Genomic DNA, 21,939 nt, shown 5'->3' with positions numbered 1-21,939 from the left:
GATGTTGGATTCAGTACAGGGCCTGAACATTTAAATTGTAATCAGTGGATTACTGGTAGTGTCCTGACATAGCTTGAGAATTAAAAGTGTTTTTAAAAAGTTCTCAAGGCCAAGGACAAAAAAAGAAACCATTTTGAAATAGAACACTCTGTTCTCAAAACTTTTACTCTCCAATAAAAATATTGCTAAAATTAAGAAACAGCCCACAGAAAATTGGAGAAAATTTTCTTCAGCTATTCAGTAGATAAACAAAGTAATATGCAGAATATCAAGAGCCCAAAAGTGAAACATCAAAACAAATGATCCAATTATTAAGTGACCAATAGAATGGAACAACATACTTCCAGTGGGTCACCTGCAGAGTAGATCAGAGCTGAAAGATAACTAGGTATCAGTCATTACTTAAGAACCCTCTGCATAACATGATGGTAAATTTCTGAAAACCCAGTTAGTTGAAAGGAAAAAGAGTCACATGATCATTGTTGTAGTTAGCCCAAAAACTAGGAGACTGTGTATCAATCAATCAACAAGCAGGGAAGGTGGTTCATGATTGTGATCCCAGCTACATGGGAGGTTGTAAGTAGGAAGACTGAGGTCTAAGCTCAGCCCAGGCAGGGCAGAGGAACGTGAGACTCTACCTGAAATGAACTAAAATACAAAGAAAAGTTGGGGAGTGCCTCAAGGGGTAAAGTGCCTTCTTAGCAAGAATGATAACCTGACTTCAAAGAAAGTATGACAAAAATAGAAGGAAGGAAAGATGATGAAGGGAGGGCGGGAAAGAACGAACCGGGGAAGGAGGGAGGGAAAGTAGGAAAGAAGAGAAAGAAAGTCAGGAAGGAAGGAAGGAAGGAAGGAAGGAAGGAAGGAAGGAAGGAAGGAAGGAAGGAAGGAAGGAAGGAAGGAAGGGAGGGAGGGAGGAAAGGAGGGTGGGAGGGAGGGAGGGAGAAGGAAAAACAACTTGGTTAATGTTTATCTGCTAGAAAGTGAGTGGAATGAAGGGAAAGAAATTCTCTGAAATGCAAAGGAAATAATAATGGATGTTAGTAGATACATATTTTGTAGAAGAGACAAAAAACAGCTCCCTAAAGATGTTGACATGAAAATCCTCTGCGTCTGTGTCCATATTACTTTACGTGGTAAAAGAAAAACGATTAAAAATGGATCTTTCAGAGTTGGGTAGGGTGGGCTCCAACTCCTAGATGTAAAGGATTCTCTTGCCTCTGCATCCTATGGAGCTAGGACTACATGCATGTACTATAAATTCTGGTTCCACAACAGGCAATTAGCAGTTATCATTTCATTGAAGATGAGATAGGACTAGGATTGAATTTCCGTGTAGGGCCATTTTAGTCCAAAAGGTCTTATATTGTGAAAAGTAGAAGAATCAAAGTCGGAGAAGGATGGGTGAATATAAAAATGAGAGCAAAATGGTGTGAGAATGTCATTATTTTCTTATAAAGGTGATGTACAGAGGGGCTATGGTTACATAAGTAATACACAAATTTCCTTTGTTACCCCTCCTTCATTTTCCCCACTTTCTCCCTTCCTGACTCCCCTTGCCCCCACTTGTAAAGTTCATTTCCAGCATCGTGTCCAGTGAGTATCACTGTTGCAATGGTTCACCCATTGTCCCCTCATCTCTGTGGTTCCCCTTCCCTTTCCCAAATCAGATAAATTTATATACAAGACAAAATCATTGACAACAGAGAATAAACCAAAGGGGGGGGGGGAAATTACCTGAAAACTAAAAATAATCTCTTGTTTCCATTTCTCAAAGCTCATTTTCATAAACATCATTGTATATGGTCATATGCACATAGCTTTTGAGGAATTGTGATCCTCTGCTAAGAATATCCTAGACATAGTTTAGTTATTACAATTAAGCGAGACCATGCAGCCTTTGTTTCTTTGGGTCTGGCTTACTTTGCTTAATATAATCTTTCCCAAGTCTTTCTATTTCCTCACAAATAGGACAATGTTATTCTTTCTGATGAATAAGTAGAATTCCACTGTGTACATATACCACATTGGGTCATCTGGGTTGGTTACGTATCTTAGCTACAGTAAATAATGCTGCAATGAACATGGTGGTGCCATGCTTTAGTGTGGCCTTGTATATGGTAATTTGGGTAAATGCCCAGGAGTGCGATTGCTGGGTCTTAGGAAAGTTCTATGTTTAGTCTTTTGAGGAACCTCCAAACTGCTTTCAGAGTGGTTTATGCTCCCACTAACAGTGTAGTTGTGTTTCCTTTTGGCCATATCCCTACCAGCATGTGCTATTATTAGTTTTCTTGATGATGGTCATTTTAATTGGGGTGAGGTAAAATCTCAGTGTCATTTTGATTTGCATTTCTTTTATGGCCAGAGCTGTTGAGCATTTCTTCATGTGTCTGTTGGTCATTCTTCTTTCCTTTTCAGAGAAGTCTCTCTTTAAGTCTTTAGCCCACCCACTTATTAATGGGGTGGTGGTTGTTTGAGGACTTGTTTGGGGGGATTTAATTTTTTGAGCTTTAAGTATATTTTAAATATGAAACCATTGATGTATAGCTAGTAAAATATTTTTTCTCAAATCTGTGGGCTATCTATTTACCTTGCTAGCTATATGTCATTTGTCATTCAGAAACTGCTGTTTAAAACAATCACATTTATCCTATCCAGACTTTCTTTGATTTATTGTGTTTCAGTATTTACTTAGGAAGTTTCAACCTAGAGCCCTAATGTTTCCTTTATCCCTTCCTGTTATATTTCAGGATATCTGGTCTTACATTGTGGTCTTTGATCCATTTAGAATTGATTCTGGTGCAGGGTGATACATAAGTATCTAACTTCAGTTTCATACATGTGTTTAGCCAATTCTGCCAGCTCCCTTTGTTAAAGAGGCTGTCTTTCTTCCATTTTGTGTTTATGGCTCCCTTATCAAAGATTAGGTGGCTATAGGTCTGTGGGTTTATTTCTAGGTATTCAATATATTCCATTCGTCTTCAGAATTGGTCATTCTTAGCTTTGATGAGGAAAAAAACAGGCACAAAAGAATACAAGAATCTTTTTAAAACCTGGAAAGAAGCCTGGTGTTAGTGGCTCACACCTGTAATTCTCGCTCCTCAGGAAGTTCAGACTGGGAAGATCAAGGCTCCAGCACACCCCAGGCAAAAGTTCACAAGAGTCTATCTTAAATAGGAGGATTGTGGGAAGTCTGGTGAAGCAAAAATGTGACCTTACCTCAAAAATAATCAGAACAAAAAGAGCTGGGTGCCTAGCTTATGTGGCAAAGTGTCTGCGTAAAAATTACAAAGCTCAGAGTTCAAACTCCATTAACTTAAAAGGAAAAAAAATGTTATCTTTTCTTATCCCCAAGAATATGCTACTGGAATGACTCCTCGACAAATACCTATTTGTACTTCTTGTAAAAAGTAATAAAAGATAACAAATTTGCTTTTTTCTCTCCTTTTTTTTTTTGGTTGTGGAGCTTGAACTAAAGGCCTGGGCACTGTCCCTGAGATTTTCACTCAAGGCTGATGTTCTACCACTTTGGACCACAGCACCCACTTCTGGTTTTCTGGAGGTTAATTGGAAATAAGTGTCTCATGGACTTTCCTTCCTGTGTTGGCTTTGAACTGCAATTCTCTGATCTCAACCTCCTGAGTAGCTAGAATTAGAGGTGTGAGCCACTAGCACTCAGCAAATTTACTTTGTATTAAGCCTCTATATTTATTAACTTACAGTTTTCAAAATTATGTAATAATCCTTAATCCTTAATAACTGTCTGTAATATTATTTTATATGCGCTGTAGTTTTCAATCATGCCAAATTATTGGCTTTCACTTTAATTCTTGTTCTCATTGTTTAGAATAGGTTAATTTTTGTAAGTAAAAGGATATAAATTCACATGTGTCTTCATGTATATTCACATATAATCTTTTTTCTCTCATTATTTTTTTTTAAATTTTGTAAAGATGCTGTACAGAGGGGTTACAGTTACAGGAGTAAGGTAATGAGTACTTTTCTTGTCAAGCATTGTTACCTCCTCCTTTGTTTTCCTCTTATTATCCCTTCACTCCTGCCTCAGTCACTCCTCCATCACTCCTCCCCTCCAAAGTTGCAAAGTTAATTTCCAACTTATGAGTATCATTGTTGCAATGTGTCATACTGTGACCTTGTTTCAGCATTTCACATATTATTTACTGTGATTCAAATTTTTATAGAGTATTTATATTTTGAATGTTTTACATATATGAACATTTTGTCTTCCCAGACAACAGTTTTTAGTTTTTCACATTAATGTATAACAGAGATGAAAAGGAGAAATTGACTATTTTATACTATAGTTTAAAAACATAAAAATGTTTTGTTTTCCATAATAGTCATATTTCTTACAGAACAAAATAAGTGAATAGTCATATTAATTTTATTATCTTAAAACAATGCAAGAAATAATGGAACTGGAAGCATTCTTATTATATAAGTAAGTTGTATATCTCAATGAGGGAAATTATATAGTTATATTACATATTAGTACAGAACTAGGTTAGTTTTAGGAAATTATCCAAGTAATACTTGTTTAATTTATTTTTTTTCTATTAACTTTTACAACAATCAGATGTATCCAAATTTTTGTCTAAATCAAGAGTTAAGAGTTAACTTAATATCCATGTTGGATTATTCAAAATCAATAATGGAGGACAGGAGAGAGATAAAGAAGGAGGAAAGAGAAAGAAGAAAATCAGGAGAGGGCTGGGAAGGTGGCTCAGTGGTAGAGCGCTTGCCTTGCATGCCAGAGGCCCTGGGTTCGATTCCTCAGCACCACATAAGCAAAAAGAAAAAAGCCAGAAGTGGCGCTGTGGTTCAAGTGGTAGAGCACAAGCCTTGAGCTGAAGCGCTGAGGGACAGCGCCCAGGCCCAGAGTTCAGGCCCCACGACCGGACCCAAATAAAAGAAAAGAAAATCAGGAGAGAGCAAGAAAGGAATGATTAAATAAATGAATGGAGAGATGATGCTGTCTATAAATATAGTCCTTAAGCCTCTAAGGTTTCAACCTTAGAAAAACATCTACAGAACATTTGGTATCAAAATCCAAAAGTAATAAATTTTAAAAGATTGCATTGACATCAAAATCATATGTACAAACAGTTGCTGAAATTTAACATTAGAGACTACTTCTATTTTCTATGTTCCCTGTGAGTTTTCTACCATCATGGAATGGTAAATATAACAATAATTATTACATATAAAGATTTGTATGATTTGTTTTATCAACATACAGTATCAAAAGATGTATATTTAAATAGCTAATAATAGAATTTTCATTTCATATATATCCAACTCTCAGCATTAAAATGATATATACAATAGAAAGAGATGCAGCTAAACAAAGACAAAAATATATAAGCCTATTAACATGTGTATGTTTTAATCTAAATATTCTCATTTCTTTATTTGGAGACTACATGAATTATGTTGTCATAAAATACACAAGTACTTGTAGAAAATTAACAATAGTCCCTGTGAGAAGTAGAATTACGTGGATAATTAAGAGAACTTTTTTTGTTATATCCTTCTTATTGAATTAAATTTTGCAATAAGCATATATTACTTTTCTATAAATATTACATTATTAAAATATGTTGATAAATTAAAGCATTGTTCTCCTTATCTTATGTCTGGACTGCTACAAATTGAGCCTACATATCTATGTATATATGTGTATGTGTATGCATGATGCATATACTTTATTCCTTGATGCATTTTCAAAGCCTAAAATAGAACTTAGAATATTTCAGACATCAAATAAATATAGAATGCCTTAATTATTCCTAGATATATAAGATCAGATTGTAAAAGGATGAATTATTTTCTTCTTGTTTAGTGAGCATATGGTAATACATTATTATTAAAATGCCAAACAGTAAAACTTGGTGTTTTTGATGTTTTATGACAATAATTAAATCAGTCATTTTTTAAAAGCAAAAAGTATGTAATGCTATTAAAACTTGTATTTCATTGATTAAAATTAAAGGAAAAGTTATTTCAGTCATAGTAATCTCTGCTTTGAGGAAGCTATATTAAATGACTGACCTGGGTCCTGGGTCTTGTTATCTTGAATGGAATAACAGAGAAATTTTTCATTAACCTCCAGCTAAGGTTCTTCAAAAATGAATGTACTTTATTGACTTTAAAGTATCAATTGGCTCACTGTAATCACTTATCTTTTAAACTCTAACACAAGTTTAACAAACTTGCTTTGCTATTTCAGCCCTAGGAAAATTGAGAATTTCACAAAATCAAAATGTCCTTGACCATTTTCAACCTCCAAGAAACTGTTATGGAAAACATCTGAAATTGCCAGATGCTCTGAGAATTTTCCTTTTTTAAAACCCTTTTTCTAAGAAGTTATTTATAAATTGTGACAAAACGGGACACTTAGGCAGTAAGTGTTAATTCCTGATGCATGTTATCATTTTCTTTATTTGTCCTATCTTCTGTAGGGAGCATTAAATTTTGCCTTTCAACTCTAAATTTAGTGCTCTTTGTCTTAATCTCTGTTTTCCTACCTTTTTCCTATTCCTGCTCCTTCTTTTCTTTCTTTGTTCCTTTAGATTTCAGTTGGTTACTGGCATGGATTATGAGGAAAACGCATGAAAAAGAGCAGATGTAACTGGTGTACTAGCTGAATGGGCCAGACACTCAGCTGTGATTCACTAAACAGTCTACTAGACACAGAGTTGGAAAGCTTAATTTGAATGTAGAGAAAGGATGAAAAAAAACTTGAAGTTCTTTGCTGACTTTCATATTTGAGATAATATTGTCAGTTGCCATTCTTTCCTAGATTATGCTTAGACTTATTTTTTATTTGTATAATAACGCAACTTTTATTCATATGTTGATCTCTTGTCCTGAACTTTAGCTGATTTTACTACAAGTCCTATTAGAACTCTTGAAATGATCATTTTCTCTCTACACAGCATCTGTGTCATCTGTGCATAGAGATAACCACTTAAGTTTCAATGTAGGTACTTTCCTTTTTTTGTTTAGTCTTATTGCCCAAGAGGAACCTTCTGTGTTAAAAGTGGGAAAGTGGATGACCATAAGTTGTTCATGACCTTAGGAGGAAAGATTTTTGCAGTAATGACATTGAATATGAGATTAGTTCTATTTCTGTCCCTAAATGCTCTTTGTATATTGAAGAAGTTTTTTCCTATTCTTTAATTTCTCAATGCTGTTTCTATCATAATAGGATGAGAAGCTTTTAAGGTTCTTAGTTTATTTTATATGTGATATACAGAGGGGTTACAGTTACATAAGTCAGGTATTGAGTACATTTCTTTTTGAACAGTGCCACTCCCTCTGTCATTTTCTCCCAGTTTTTTCCCCTCCCAATCCCCTTCATCCCATGTTGTAGAATTCATTTACAATATAGTGTCTAGTGAGTATCACTGCTAAATTAGTTTACCCTTTGTCCCACCATTTCTGTGCTACCCCTTTCCCACTGCAGATCAGATAAACTTACATTCAATACAAAAAATACGGAAATCAACAATGGTGTCAAAAGAGGGGGAATCCTTTGTATTTAATCCTTACATTAGTCCTTCTATTTATTGGACATATTTTATTAGGCTATACTATACAATCTTTTATAAACAACTGATTTTGGCTCACATATTTCTTTCTGGAAAAGTTTCTGATGACTAATGTGATATCTACAAGAACATGATTTTTCTCGAGTGTTAGATAATATTTATAAGCACAAAAGATGTATATATATATATATATATATATATATATATATATATGGTATCACCTGCTATCATCAGACACTGTGTACAGCATGGCTAACTGTGTGAATAGAGGTAAGATATGGCTCTCTTAATCAGTACTTTATGATCAAGGGATCCAAGAGTCTACTTGTCTTCCTTCTTCATGTGTTTTTTATGTTTTTGAAGAATTGGAATATTATATCTTGAAGCAAACAATACCAATAAGAACCACACACAAGGAGGAAAGTTTAAATATTCATACCTTTTCTATACAATTTGGAAAGAGAAACGCAAAATTTTAATAACCATGGGATTCTTTGAAAGAAAAAGCTAGAAAAAAATTCAAATTTCTGAATGAAGAATATAAAATTATTCAGCATGCTAAAATGTGGAGAATCCATGTTCTATCTTCTCTGCGGATATAAAACATATTGCCCCTATAAAACACATATATGAGCTCAACAGAATGAAATACATTTTCCACAGTAAAAGCTGAAACATTTCAAAACACATAAACCAAAATAATTTATGATGTACATGTCATGTAATAGTTGAAGAATCTTCCAATATAAAGTATGTTATTGATATAAGAATCTTATCTCTCAGTGAGACACATGAATATGATCTTTAGCTTGTGTTCAATACACATGAAAAAAGCCTCTATATAACACCATTTCCTTGAAAAGTTAGGTGTTCTCTACTAAGAGAAAAGCTTAGAAAAATTAATAAAACACAATAATTTCAAATAGAGTAGAATATAATCTAAAGTCTAAGTACAAAATGCTTTTGAGTAATAAAATTTCACAGATTAAAGAAAACATTACAAGGACTAATAAAAGTGCTGTGATTTCTGTAATACATACAACTATTCAGACATGCACACAAACATCTTTGCACATTTTCTTGTAATCTAAATTACTATAGATGGTAACATGAGGAAAATAGGTAAAAGGCATCTGCCTTAATAGTGAAGTAAAATTGAAATTAATTTCTGTATAAAAATATATTGCTTGCTAATATTCAAGGGGGGACCAATAATTGAACATTGTCATCTGGTTTATTAGTTCGTGTGGCATCAAACTCAAATCTATATTGAAATGACAATTTAAAACTTTGAAGTGTGTCAAAGTGGTCATCAAATCAAGCTATGGGAGAGAGAAGCAGACTCAGAGATCAGCTAATTATACCTTGCTTCTCAAAAGGAATACATTTGCCCACAAAAACTACTCACCCAAATCCTGCCCTAACATTTCCAGTGATAGAAACAATCCATGTGAAAGACAGCCCATTTCCTTGCTGGAGCTCTAATGGTTACAGGCACAATACTTTCATTGAGCTGAAATCTGTCTCTGAAACATTTGTCCACTATGAAAGTTGCTTTTGCTCTCTCCAGCAACAAAGTGGATATTATTCCCTATTTCCCTTCACAAGACATCATCTATCTGAAGGGACCTTCTGTAATCTTGAAGTATTGCTTTGTGTAATTGAAGCGTGTCAACCTTGCGTTTTACTTCCTGAAACCATACAGCTTCAAGATCATTCCCAAAGGCCGACTTTCATTTTATATCCTATGCCTAACAGATATTGTTCTTTAAAATGATGGCAAAATTTAAATAATACCTTTTCTATTTAGTCACAACAGAATAATTTATTAGGGAAATAATAACTGCTTGGCTCTTAACACAGTTTTTTCCCCCATTAACTTTACTTGTTATTAAATTGGACTTGTTATCCTAAAAGCATGCTTTATTTCCAAATTCAGGGAGATCTGTCATTTAACTTTTACTTTTCTCTCTTAGTAACAGATTTTGAGTTTTCAAAAATATTTAAATTTACATTTTTTAGTAAAATGAAAGATCTCCATATTTATTATTAATCTGAGTTTTATGAATTTATTCAATAGTATTTTTTCTCTCCTACATTTATTTATATGGGAGTCATCATTAATGATGCCTGTAAAAATTATGATTTTGAGTTCCTATATGCTTTGTGAAATCTTGGACAATTACACTTGGACTTTTAAATCTTCTGTCTAGTAGTGTGATTAGTTATGTTTATTATCAAACACTTTCTTAAAGTCTCTTCTGTCACATTTGATCAAATTAAGCAATTGATTCATTTTTTTAGTCCATGATTCACAGAGAATTCAGTAATGCTCACTTTTTTTTCCCCAACCATGGGCCTGGATGCTGTCATTGTATTCTTCAGCTCAAGACTAGCACTCTACGACTTGAATCACAGCACCACTTCCAGCCTTTTCTGTTTATGTATTACTGGAGAATCAAACCCAGGGCTTCATGCATGCTAAGCAAGCACTCTACCAATAAGTCATATTTCCAGTCCACAGTAATGTACACTTGGTTGACAAATATAGTCAACAATTGTTGGAAGTGTTCTTAATACTTCTTTCATTGTATCAGCTTCTGTATAATGTTTCCCAAATACACCTGCCCATAATGAAATGGCAATGGCCTTCATGAAGGAAAAAGGACATTTTATGTGTTCTTCACATCTGATTATATGAAAAGTTGATATTACAATATTTTAAAGGTAGACATTCTTGGTTTAGTTTACATTTAATTTATTCATACAAACTTAAAGTACTTGAAAGGATCTATCACATCTATCCCAGGGGACCACACAGAGGTAGGCAGGCACAGGAGAAGATTATTACAAGGTTTATTAGAGGAGCCATATTTGTCCTGGAGAGAGAGCACATGACAGCTTCCATTATCTAGGTAGCAGCAGGGTCTGGTAGGTAGGAAATGAGGTAGATGACAGTTCAAGTGGGTCTGGGAGGAGAGAGGGAGGGGCCAGCTGTATGGCTGGAACTCCAGGGCAGGGAGAAGCTTAGTTTGGGTGGAGCTGAGGGCCAAAGGTGGGCATTTATTTTATTATATTTTTCTAGACACTGGTTATTATTATTATCTGGAGTATCACCAAAATTTACTCTATTTTTTCTTTTTTATTGTTATTGTATAGGTGATGTACAAAGGGGTTAAAATTACATGAGTCAGGTACTGAGTACATTTCTTTTTTAATAGTGTCACCCCTTCTCTCATTCTCTCCTAGTTTTTCCCTCCTGACTACTCCCCACACGTTGGATAGTTCATTTTAAACATAGTGTCTAGAGAGTATTACTGCTGCATTTGTTGACCCTTTTCCCACAATTTCTGTGTTCCATTCTTACCTCTCCAAAACAGATAAACTTATAAACAAGACAATAGGTGCAAGCCAAAAACAGCAACAAAGGAAAAAAATAAAGACCTCTTATTTCCATTTCTTGGATTCATTTTGATAAATATCATTTTATGTGATCATATACACACAGTTATTGAGCCTTTGTGACCCTCATATCCTCCTTAGTTTCACCATGTGAATTCTAGAGTCTTGTATAATTTATCATGTACAAGTGTAATTTCTTTGACATTTACCATCAAGGTGTGTTTACTTGTAGATATATAGGCTCATTCTAGGTACAAAAAATGATGGAAACCATATAACTTGTGTTTCTTTGTTTACATGTAACCTGTGTTTTTCCCAAATCTTTCCATTTCCTTATGGATGGTACAGTATCATTCTCTCTGATGGAAGCGTGCATGCATGTGCACACATGCACGCGCGCGCGCGCGCACACACACACACACACACACACACACACACACACACACACACATACACACAATATTCTCTTGATCTATTCATCCACTGAGGGACATCGGGGTTGATTCCATACCTTGGCTATGGTAAGCAATGCTGCAATGAATTTGATTGTGTTGTTAACTTTAGTGTGGCCTTGTGTGTCATCTTTTGAATAAATGCCCAGGAGTGGGATTGCTGGTTCATAGGGGAGCTTTATGTTTAGCCTTTTGAGGATCCTCCATACTGCTTTCCAGGGTGCTTGAACAAATTTACATTTATATCCCCCTATCCTGAACAGTATAGTAACATTCCTTTTTGGCCACATCCTTACCAGCAGTTGTTATTGTTAGTTTTCTTGATAATGGTAATTCTGACTGGGGTGAGGTGGAATCTCTGCTGTTTTGAGTTGCATTTCTTTTATGGCCAGAGATGTTGAACGTTTCTCAACATGTCTATCAGCCATTCTTCTTTTTTATGAGAAGTCTCTCTTCAGCCCATTTATTAATTGGGTAATTATTTCTTTGCAGATTAAGATCTTCAAAGAACTTACTCTCATACTCCTCAACTCTTCAATAAAAATGAAAATGGAAAGATCACCACCAGACTCATTCTATGAAGCCACTTTAAAGCTCACCCCAAAATCAGACAAGGACTCATCAAAGAAAGAGAATTATAGACCTATCTCTTTGATGAAAATTGATGCAAAACTTCTCAATAAAATTTTGGCCAACCAAATTCATAAACTAACCAAAAAAAGACATACACTATGATCAAAAGGGATTCATTCCAGGGATGCAAGGCTGTTTCAATACACATAGGTGAATTAATGTAATTCAACACATCAAAAGAAGCAAGGATAACAGCCACATGATTATCTCAATAGATGCAGAAAAATCATTTGACAAGATTCAACAATCCTGTATGATAAAAGCTCTGGAGAAGCTAGGAACCCACAGAACCTTCCTCAATATAATAAAGGATACATACGACAAACCTACAGACAGCATAATACTTGATAGTGAAAAGTTATCTAAAATCAGGAACCAGACAAGGATGTTCACTCTCTCTATTTTTCTTCAACATATTATTGGAAATCTTAGCAAGAACAATAAGAAGAAAGAAAAACATAAAGGGGATCCAAATAAGGAATGAAGAATTAAAACTAACCCCCTTTGCAGATAACATGATTCTGTATTTAATGAACCCTATAGTTTCCTCCCCCAAGTTACTTGAACTGATCTGAAACTTTGGCAAAGTTGCAGGGTATAAAATTTAGCCCTCCCCCAAATCAGTAGTTTTCCTGTATGCCAATAGCAAGCAGATTGAGACTGAAATCAGGAAAGAAGATCCATTTGTAATAGCCTCAAAAATAACTAAAATAAGGAATTAACCAAAATGTGAAGGATCTCTATGATGAAAACTTGGAAAACTTGAAAAAAGAAATTAAAACAGATGTAAAGAAATGGGAAAAACTCCCATGTACAAAAAAATCCAGTCCATCTCTTCTAATAAACTACCTTACAAAAATATTTCTTGGCTTCAGTAGAACAGCTACTTATCTGGAATCCACAGGGTCTATGAGATGAGCTGGAGCAAAGATTGTACAATGTACTTACTATCTTATGTATGTAACTGTAACCCCTGTGTTACAATAAAATAAAATTAAAATTAAAATTAAATATTTTTAGCTATTTCCACTTCATTAAAATTTTATTTTTTGGTTCATAGAATCTCAATTCTAGAATACCTTGGAAATGGTTCCATGTGTTTCTAATTGTGACATAAGTATAGAAATTCCTAGCTTTTATTATAATGTGAAACATTTCTATAATTTAGGGCTGTATATCTATAATATTAGGCTATCTGTGCATAAATTAATTTTAAAATAGATTTCAAAATTTGAAACATTAAGCCTAAGGTTTTAAAAAAGTCACAAGAAGCATAGCATAACATTCATTTCTTTACAACTTAGATAATTTATTGTATTTGAATACAAAACATTTTATGTAAAAATCAACTCAAATGTATTAGAAAGAAAACTACAATATTAATATTTCTAAAATTCATAGTGAATCACAAATGTGTTTTTCTGCCCATAGATTTAGCAGGTTATTTTTATTTAAGAAACTAAAACGAGTGATTTAAAATACAGCTTAAATACTTCTGGATTTCAAACAAAGACAGAAGTGGTGATACTGATCACAATCACTATATAAATAGATTGACATGTTAAGTTGTATGTAACCCCTTGTTTAACTGTGTGTAGATAAATAAATTGACCAAGCAAAAAGGTTTGTGGGCATTGCCTAATTGATATGAGTTCCACTTTAACAAGGAAAAAGCCCTAAGTGCAAATCCACACCAAAAATGAAAAGAGAGAGATTTATATTATATAAATACCACCTCAATTAATAAAACACTATTTAAAAAGTAAAAAAATACAATAGAAAACTATATTATAAAGACATTGTACTCAGAATGAGTCAAAATGAGAAAATGATAAACTAATAAAAATGACCCAATAAAGGTTTAATAATATTTTCCCAAGGTGGAGAGAGAGAGAGAAATTGACAATATGTACATGAAAAGATGATCTATATTATTAATTATTAGAGAAATTTACATTGAAAAAGTTCAGTGAGTTACTAATTCAGTCCTTCTTGAATATCTTTAATCAGTGAGGCAAAGAATATCAAGGTATATGTGCAGAAACAGAAAACACTATTATGCATTTCAAGTGGGAATGTATCATAGGACCAAGTCATGTATACATATATATATATATATATATATATATACATACTTTAGCAGCTTTTTAATAAGTTACACATAAATGGCAGTATAATCCTACATTTCTAACTCCCTCCTGTCTACTCAGAGGAACTAAAAAATCTGTACACACATATTTAGAGAATCATTTATTCAAGATAGCCCTGGAAGTCTGTTTACTTTTTCATAGACAAATGCAAACTTATTACTGAAGAGGACAAATTGTAAAATTGTCTCAGAAGGATAATTAAAAATACACTAAAAAGTAGTAGTTTTGCAAAGCTAGAATAATAAACAAAACTGATAAAAATGGGTAATTGACAATGTTTTGGAAATGAGTAAAATGTTTTAGATTATGGTGATGATTTCCCAAATACACCTCTATTAAAAATTACACTGTACACGTAAAACACAAATGTAAATAACAAATATTATTGTATCTAAACTATTGCTCAATAGATTTGTTTAAACATTTCATCTCAAAGATATCTTGAGAACTATCACAAATAAATAAGGAATATACGTATGTCCTACTTAAAAATATGGACAGCATACATGGGAAAGCAGATTCAATCTCATTTAAGCAAATTAAAGATATAATTTTTTCTATTTTGTTTTTGTCTGTTGTTCTATAATATAGTCAGATATTTATGAAGTTTTAGAGAAAAACCTTCAGCACTAGCATTTGTAAATTTTCTGTCTGAGAAATCAGGTGACAATTTTGACTATCTTAAACATAGTTCACATAATACATCATCTGTCACTAAATCTGTGCAAATGATCATAGTGTGTAAACAAATGAATATTTCTCTGTTTCAAAAACTAGTAATTTTTGGATCAAAGAAATAGTTTTCATAATACTTTTCAAATCCCTTCCTAATACATTTATCTGGGTTTAAGTCATTATCTATTCCCTGTCCAACATTCTGGAGATAAAGTAGACCCATGAAAAATGTTTTCTTACTTCTTTTTCATATGTAAATAATACTTTTGGCCTTTTCATCGCATGTAAAAATATATACATATAAGTATATATTTGTGTATATACAAACATGAAGATAGATATGTTTGTAGTAATAAAATGCTCTTTTAATCTCTAAATTTAGCAATGATAAAATTTGGATCCATAAAACCATTAAACTCTATATAGCTTAATATATATTTGTAAAAATAGGTATTTGTTAATGTAAAAACATAATTAATGTTTAGTAAAGACAAAATATTGTTGGGAATATTACAATGATAATTTTTGGGGAGATAGCAAATGTATTTCTATTGATGAATGATCTATGAATGTCTACATTCATAAGGGGAAATCTAAAATGCATGCTTAAAATTGTAAGAATATTTTTGGTAGGTATAATTTCTAACAGTTAAATGTTGTAAAGGCATTATTTCCTAATTTCTTACTTTTCTAAAGTGACTATATAGAGAAATATTTAAAATGCAGAAAGAATATAACTTTATTAAATAAAAAATTAATTAAATAAAAACTTCAATAAATAAATACATAAAAACCTATTCTTAATTTGACTTGAGTTTTCTAGTTAATTAAACTTTTATGAATACTCACTATATCTCTACAAGAAGGTATTATCAACTACATAAAAATGAAGTGCACAGCATATTACTTCAAAAATCAGTGAATTAAATATTCAAATCCATGTCTATAGTTGAAATACGACTGATTAGGAAGCAATCAATTTTTAAAGGTGTTTGAAAAGCACTACTTATTGATTCTTTGTAAAAATTGACCTGGATCATTAAGTTACATACTTTCAATTATAGCAACAAACATTTCTGGTATGTTATTTTGTACAATCATTTATTAATTTCTCTGCCTGTGTTTCAAATGTCATTCTGACTGCTACATAAGCTGCAAAGCTAAATCATTTTAATTGCTAAATTTCCTTCTCAGGACTACTTAAAATAAAAAGGCAATTTAGGCAATTAATCTGTCACTGAGAAAACAACACAGATAAAAGCCTGATTAGTTAGAAGGCACCTTATCTGAGACTTCAGTTAACTGTAATTTGGGGAACAAATTAACTTCAGGAAGTAATGAAAGGACAGATTTTAGATTTAGAAAGAAATCAAACAAATCAAAGGTCTAGATTAAACCTTCAGAACTGGGTACTAATTGCTACTTTTCCCCTAAAAACCAAGCTTGTCATTTGAATCCTTCCATACTTTCCTTTTCAAAAGATCAGAAGATCTAACCATAAGCTTTCCACCTTCTGCTGCTAAAGGCTGTTTCCTCTACTTCTTGCCTTTTATTCTTTATGGTGACTGAATTGAATTGTCCATTTATCTCATTATTTTCTCATTCAGTTGCTTCATGTGTAAACCTGAACTCTTTTCATGTGGACAAAATATTCAATTCATAACCAAAGTTCTTAAACTATTCATTTAAATTTGTCCTTTTTATTGTCAAGAATTATTACTATCCTTGATTCCCCCCTTAGGTTGTCTTCTTTTGACAATTCTTCAAAACCTTTTCTGTTTCACATGGTTCAGTCTTTATTTACTTTTTTTTTTAACAAAGGTAACACTCAAGAATAGTAACAGGAATATACTTTAATTTAGCTTATGGTTCTGGAAGCTAAAAATTCCAGAAGCATGATGCTGGTATCTTGTTCAGCATCTGATAAGAGACATGGAAGTGGACACAGAGCAATCATGTCTGTTCAAGTCTTTCTCTTCTTCTAAGGTCATTAAAGTCCTTATGCCCCACTCTTTTGACTTCATCTAATCCTAATTACCATCCAAAAATTCCACCTCCAAATTCCAGAAAATAACTTTTGGTATTATTTGCCCAGCACATGGACTTTTGGGAACTAATTTAAATCATGAGGGTATAAATGATTTTTAATAACAATTCCATTGTAAAATCATGAGTTCCATAATTGAACTGTGAGGACATTAGCTGTTCTAATGACATTTATAGAATCTCAGGAAAGATGCATAACTGTCTTAATTTTATCATTTTGAAGATGAGATTTATTACAGCTTTCATAGATATGTATAAAAGAAATATTAAAAAATAAATGGGAAAGCAATTGAGATGTCATGTGATAATCAGCTTCCAGCACTTTAAAGAAAAAATATCTGAGGGAAGCAATATAGGAAAGAAATATGTATAGAGTCTTGTGATTTCAGTGCATGGACAGCTGGCCCAATTTTTGTAAGATCTGTAGTGAGACAGAGCCTCAGGTAGAAAGGCACTCACTCCATAGCCATCAGTGAGGTCCCACCTCTAGCAATTTGCATCACTGCCTAATAATTCCATCACATTATGAATCTATCAATGGACTAATCCACTGATTGAGTAAGAGCCTGTCCTGATCCAAGCCCTTCTTAATGATTGGATTCACTTTCTGGAAACCAAGACTGTAAAGTATTAGCCAACCATAAGAAGTAATCACTCAACAATTTAACATTTTAGAGCCGATCTGGCATATATAATAAATATCATTTTAATGTATTTAATTTACAAATATAAATGAATGGCTACAAAGAGATATAAATGACCAATAAGCTAACAAACAGAGAAATAAAAGTCAAAATCATAAGTGGATAGCAGTTAATACCCACTAGGACATTTATCCTCCAAGAGTCAGACCAGAACAATCATTGAGGATGCAAACTATTAGAATCCTCACATATTACCTTTGAAATCAGCCTTCACTTAATGTAAGCTTTTCCAAATCTTTCCATTTCCTTACCAATGGTAATAAATATATTTTTCTGATGGATAAGTAGAATTTCATTGTGCATATAAACCAGATTTTTTTTATTCATTCATTGAGGGGCATCTAGGTTTATTTCATGTCTTAGCTATGGTAAATAGTGGCTGCAATAAACATGGCTGTACTGGTGACTTTAGTGTATCTTTGTCCTTTATTGGATACATACTTAGGAATAAGAATTTCTGAGATATAGGATAGTTCTATGTATAGTTTCTTGAAGAACTGTATTGCTTTCCGGAGGGGTTGAGCAAGCTTACATTCCCACTAGAAGTATTCCCTTTTGCCACATCCCTCCAGCATTCGACCCAGACAGACACAGGTTACATGGTTCCCCTCATTTGTGGGCGTTAGAATGTGCCTATAAATCTAGAAGTAAACACAATGGGTGGTTTGCAAAAGTTCATAAATTATAAATGAGTTAATTGAAGTATAATAGACTGTATGGAGAGCACAAATAATATAATTCTTTACAAAGTCTAAGTCAAAGTCCAAAAGTACCAGGAAATGAGTAGTATCCGGGGGGAGAGGGCAAGAAGAGAGGGGTAGAAGTGTTGAAGTGTGGGAGGAGGAGGAAGGAATAGACTGCAAGCAAGAATGAATTGTATTTACCACAGAATTGAGAAAAGTAAGGGAAGGGGTAAATGGGGAAGGGTGAAGATGTTGAAGGTATGACACATATCAAGATCCATTATATACCTAAATTACTCTGTGAAATGGCTGAAAAAATTAGATACAGAATCTTAAAAAAGTACAAAATGTGAGGGAAGGGGTGTGTGAGAATGTTAAAAGAGGTGGCATTAACCAAGAGACGCTTTATTCAGAAACTGCTTTATTGAATGGGGACTCTTTTATACAATTATTTAAAGAAAATAAAAATATTTTTGTAAAAAATAAACTTTAATTTTGGAAAGCAGCCTGATAGCTATTCACAAAAGTTTTAATATAGAGCTGCCACCTGATATAAGTATGGAATTATATCGACACAACTAAAAAGACCATTTTTCAACTCTTTCTTTTCTCATCCCTTATTGCCTTCAGACTTCTTTGACCCCTGCCGTAAAGAGAATATTGTTCCATATTTCACTCTACCAGTTATGAAGCCCCACCCATAGATTGTTTGTGTTGAAATTTAAGTCAAAGTCATAGTTCTGATTTCCACATGCAACTAAAAACTCTAATTTGGAAATTGAGGTGATTTTGTTAAAGTCAAAAGATGGTGGCAATTTACATTCTCAGAAAAACATTTTCCAGGAGTTAGGAACAATTTCTGTGGGTGGATATATTACAGAATCATAGTGGGACACAAAGGTAACATTTTCTTCAAATTATAAAAATGTAGTAATAAAGATTATTACAAAAAGTTATCATTCATTGTACATTATGTACCACAAAATAAGAAAACATTATTTCAATATTGAAATCAAATGTAATTCAAATGTGAGAGCTGTAAATGTTAATGTGAATCAATATGTGTACACTGTAATATATGTTTTATACATAATGCTAACTATGCTCTTTGGAAGTCTGAGAGACTATGGAGAAGAAGTCTGTGTAAAAGCACAAGTTTACCTGAGAATGCTTAGGATCAAAACTCAAAGAAAACTTTCAGGTGAAAAATTATTATTATTTTTAGGCCTGCCTTTATTTGATGTTATAAATAAATTATTTACATTGTTACTGATATGAGATTCTGCATGGAATTTTAATTCCTCTGACTGTCATCCTTCACCTCTAGTATGGATAATATTCCAGTTTCATAACTTATTCCTATTTACTTAGTTTAACCCTGTTCTACACTGAATGGCAGTTAACACTGATTATCCACATATGGACTCTGCTGCTTCTTTTTTTTAAATAGAAATATAGCAGGAATTCACTAAGTAGTCATGAAAAAAACAGTCAATAAGTTTAGTCAACATTGATTTCTTTGATCTATTACTTTCTGCTGTTCTTGGAAACAAATGACATGCCTGTAATTACTAGCATCATCTGTTGTATACATTCTGGATATTACGTTCTTCCTGCCAGTGCAGACTTGCCCAAAGAAATAGCTGTCCATGGGTCAGCCACCTTGAGTTTACCCCACACCAGTAAATAAATTAGGTTCCAGCCCTCTTTTACCCATGCGGAAATGGGTCATGCCTCTTATGTCTCAAGATGTGTTGTATCCTATGAAACTATTCTCCTGAAGATATTTTAAAATTATCATTCCAGAGTTGACATGAGCTAACAGATGGATAATCTGCTTGAAGGCAGCTGAGGTCATATATCATTAGGCATCAGGGAAATTCTATATGTAACCAAACATCTGCATTTGCAAAATAGAGCTGAAAGCTTTCCAAAAATTTTTCTCAAACTCTTAATTTCTTTCCAATTTAACATCTGAAAAATGTAGAAAAGGTAATCACGAAAGTAGTCAATGAGTTTTTGACTGAAAGGGCCCACAGAGATCATGTTTTCCAACTCAATAAATTCACAGATGGAAAATGGAGCCAAAAGGAGTTATACATTTCACACAAGTTCATCTAACTAGTTACAGACAAGAGTAGCGATGAAACACAAGCATTTCTCTTATGCTTTATTACTCAACCTACTCACTTTATTCAATAAGTTCTCTCCCTATATTGTAGACATGAGAACCAAATGCTAAATATAATACTAAAGTTCCCAATCATTTCTAATGCAGTTTCTATAAGTATATTGAAAAAAATGACAGTTGAAATTACCTTTCATAGTTGCACAGATAACGTACTATCCTGAACAAAATACTCAATATTGGATTAGGATAACAAGATCTTTTTAAAAGGAATGCTTCCATTTGCTGTATTAAATATTTAGAGCTTCCCAGAAATGCGTTGGCTTGAGTTCACATGTTTGAACATTTCCTTTCCAGTTTCCAAGAAATAGCCTAAGGCCTGAGGAAAAGGGAACTGGGATTTAAGTTGTATTATCCCTGGAAGCAAGCATAAATCATTTTCTAAATGCCAACACTAAGCATGTTTGATAGATAAAGTTTAGAAGATGGTTTGGGCAGATGGATAAATCTTCTTCCTATGGTAGAATGGCTTAATGGGAATGCAATGGAGATGATGGACTAGTGTGGATTAGTTCACATGCAGCAGGGACTGACAAATGGCCTTATATATTGATTAAACTCTTTTGGTCCAATAATTTTTTATTATTAATTTTTTTTATCATAAACATGTACAGAGGGGTTAAAGTTACATGAGTAGGGTAATGAGTACATTTCATAGTGAGCATTGATACCTCCTCCTTTGTTTTCCCCCTGATCCAATAATTTTTAACAGAGGTTTGCTAATATGAGGGCATTTCTGTATTGAAGGATGTTATTGATGATCTTTGAATTTGGTCCAGAGATGTTGGACTTTTTGCAATGTTCTCAAAAGACCTGCATAAACAGGTTTATCCTATACCTTGAATTTCTCTGGATTAGAGTATTTCATTGATTAGTCTATTAATGTAAGTAAAAAGCTAATTTAAATGAGACTAGAACTTCATCTCCATCTCATCTCCATTCTCATCTTCAGTGAATTTACAGTAATATTATTTCTGTGGAGATCAAGAAAAGATCGTACTGTTTCTAGCAACAGAACGAATCATTATTTGGAAAACTGGTTCCTGTGACAAACTGTGTCCTAGGAGTGCCCCTTACACATAATAGTTTCAGTATACCTTTACAATAATTATGGTTTTCTATATTCAAACATAAAGATCTTGTTTCTATAGTATCTCCAGTAGGGTAGTAATCAAGTATTTAGGTATTATATATATATATATATATATATATATATATTATGAGTATGTTCCTTTATATTTATTAGATTTATATTCGACTTAGGACAATGTATCATTTAAATTCAGACCCATAAGATACCTAGGCAGGCAATTTACATTTAAGCAATACCCCTAACCTTTTTTTGTGTTAGATTAGGGTCTCAAGTTATTGTTAAGGACCAGCCTTCAACCATATTTTCCTAAATGCCTACTGAATAGCTAGGATTACAAGT

This window comes from Dipodomys merriami, unplaced genomic scaffold, assembly GCF_024711535.1.
Source record: "Dipodomys merriami isolate MVZ:Mamm:240054 unplaced genomic scaffold, mDipMer1.0.p SCAF_1, whole genome shotgun sequence".
NCBI classification, from domain to species: domain Eukaryota; kingdom Metazoa; phylum Chordata; class Mammalia; order Rodentia; family Heteromyidae; genus Dipodomys; species Dipodomys merriami.
Note: the sequence above shows the minus strand (reverse complement) of the source record.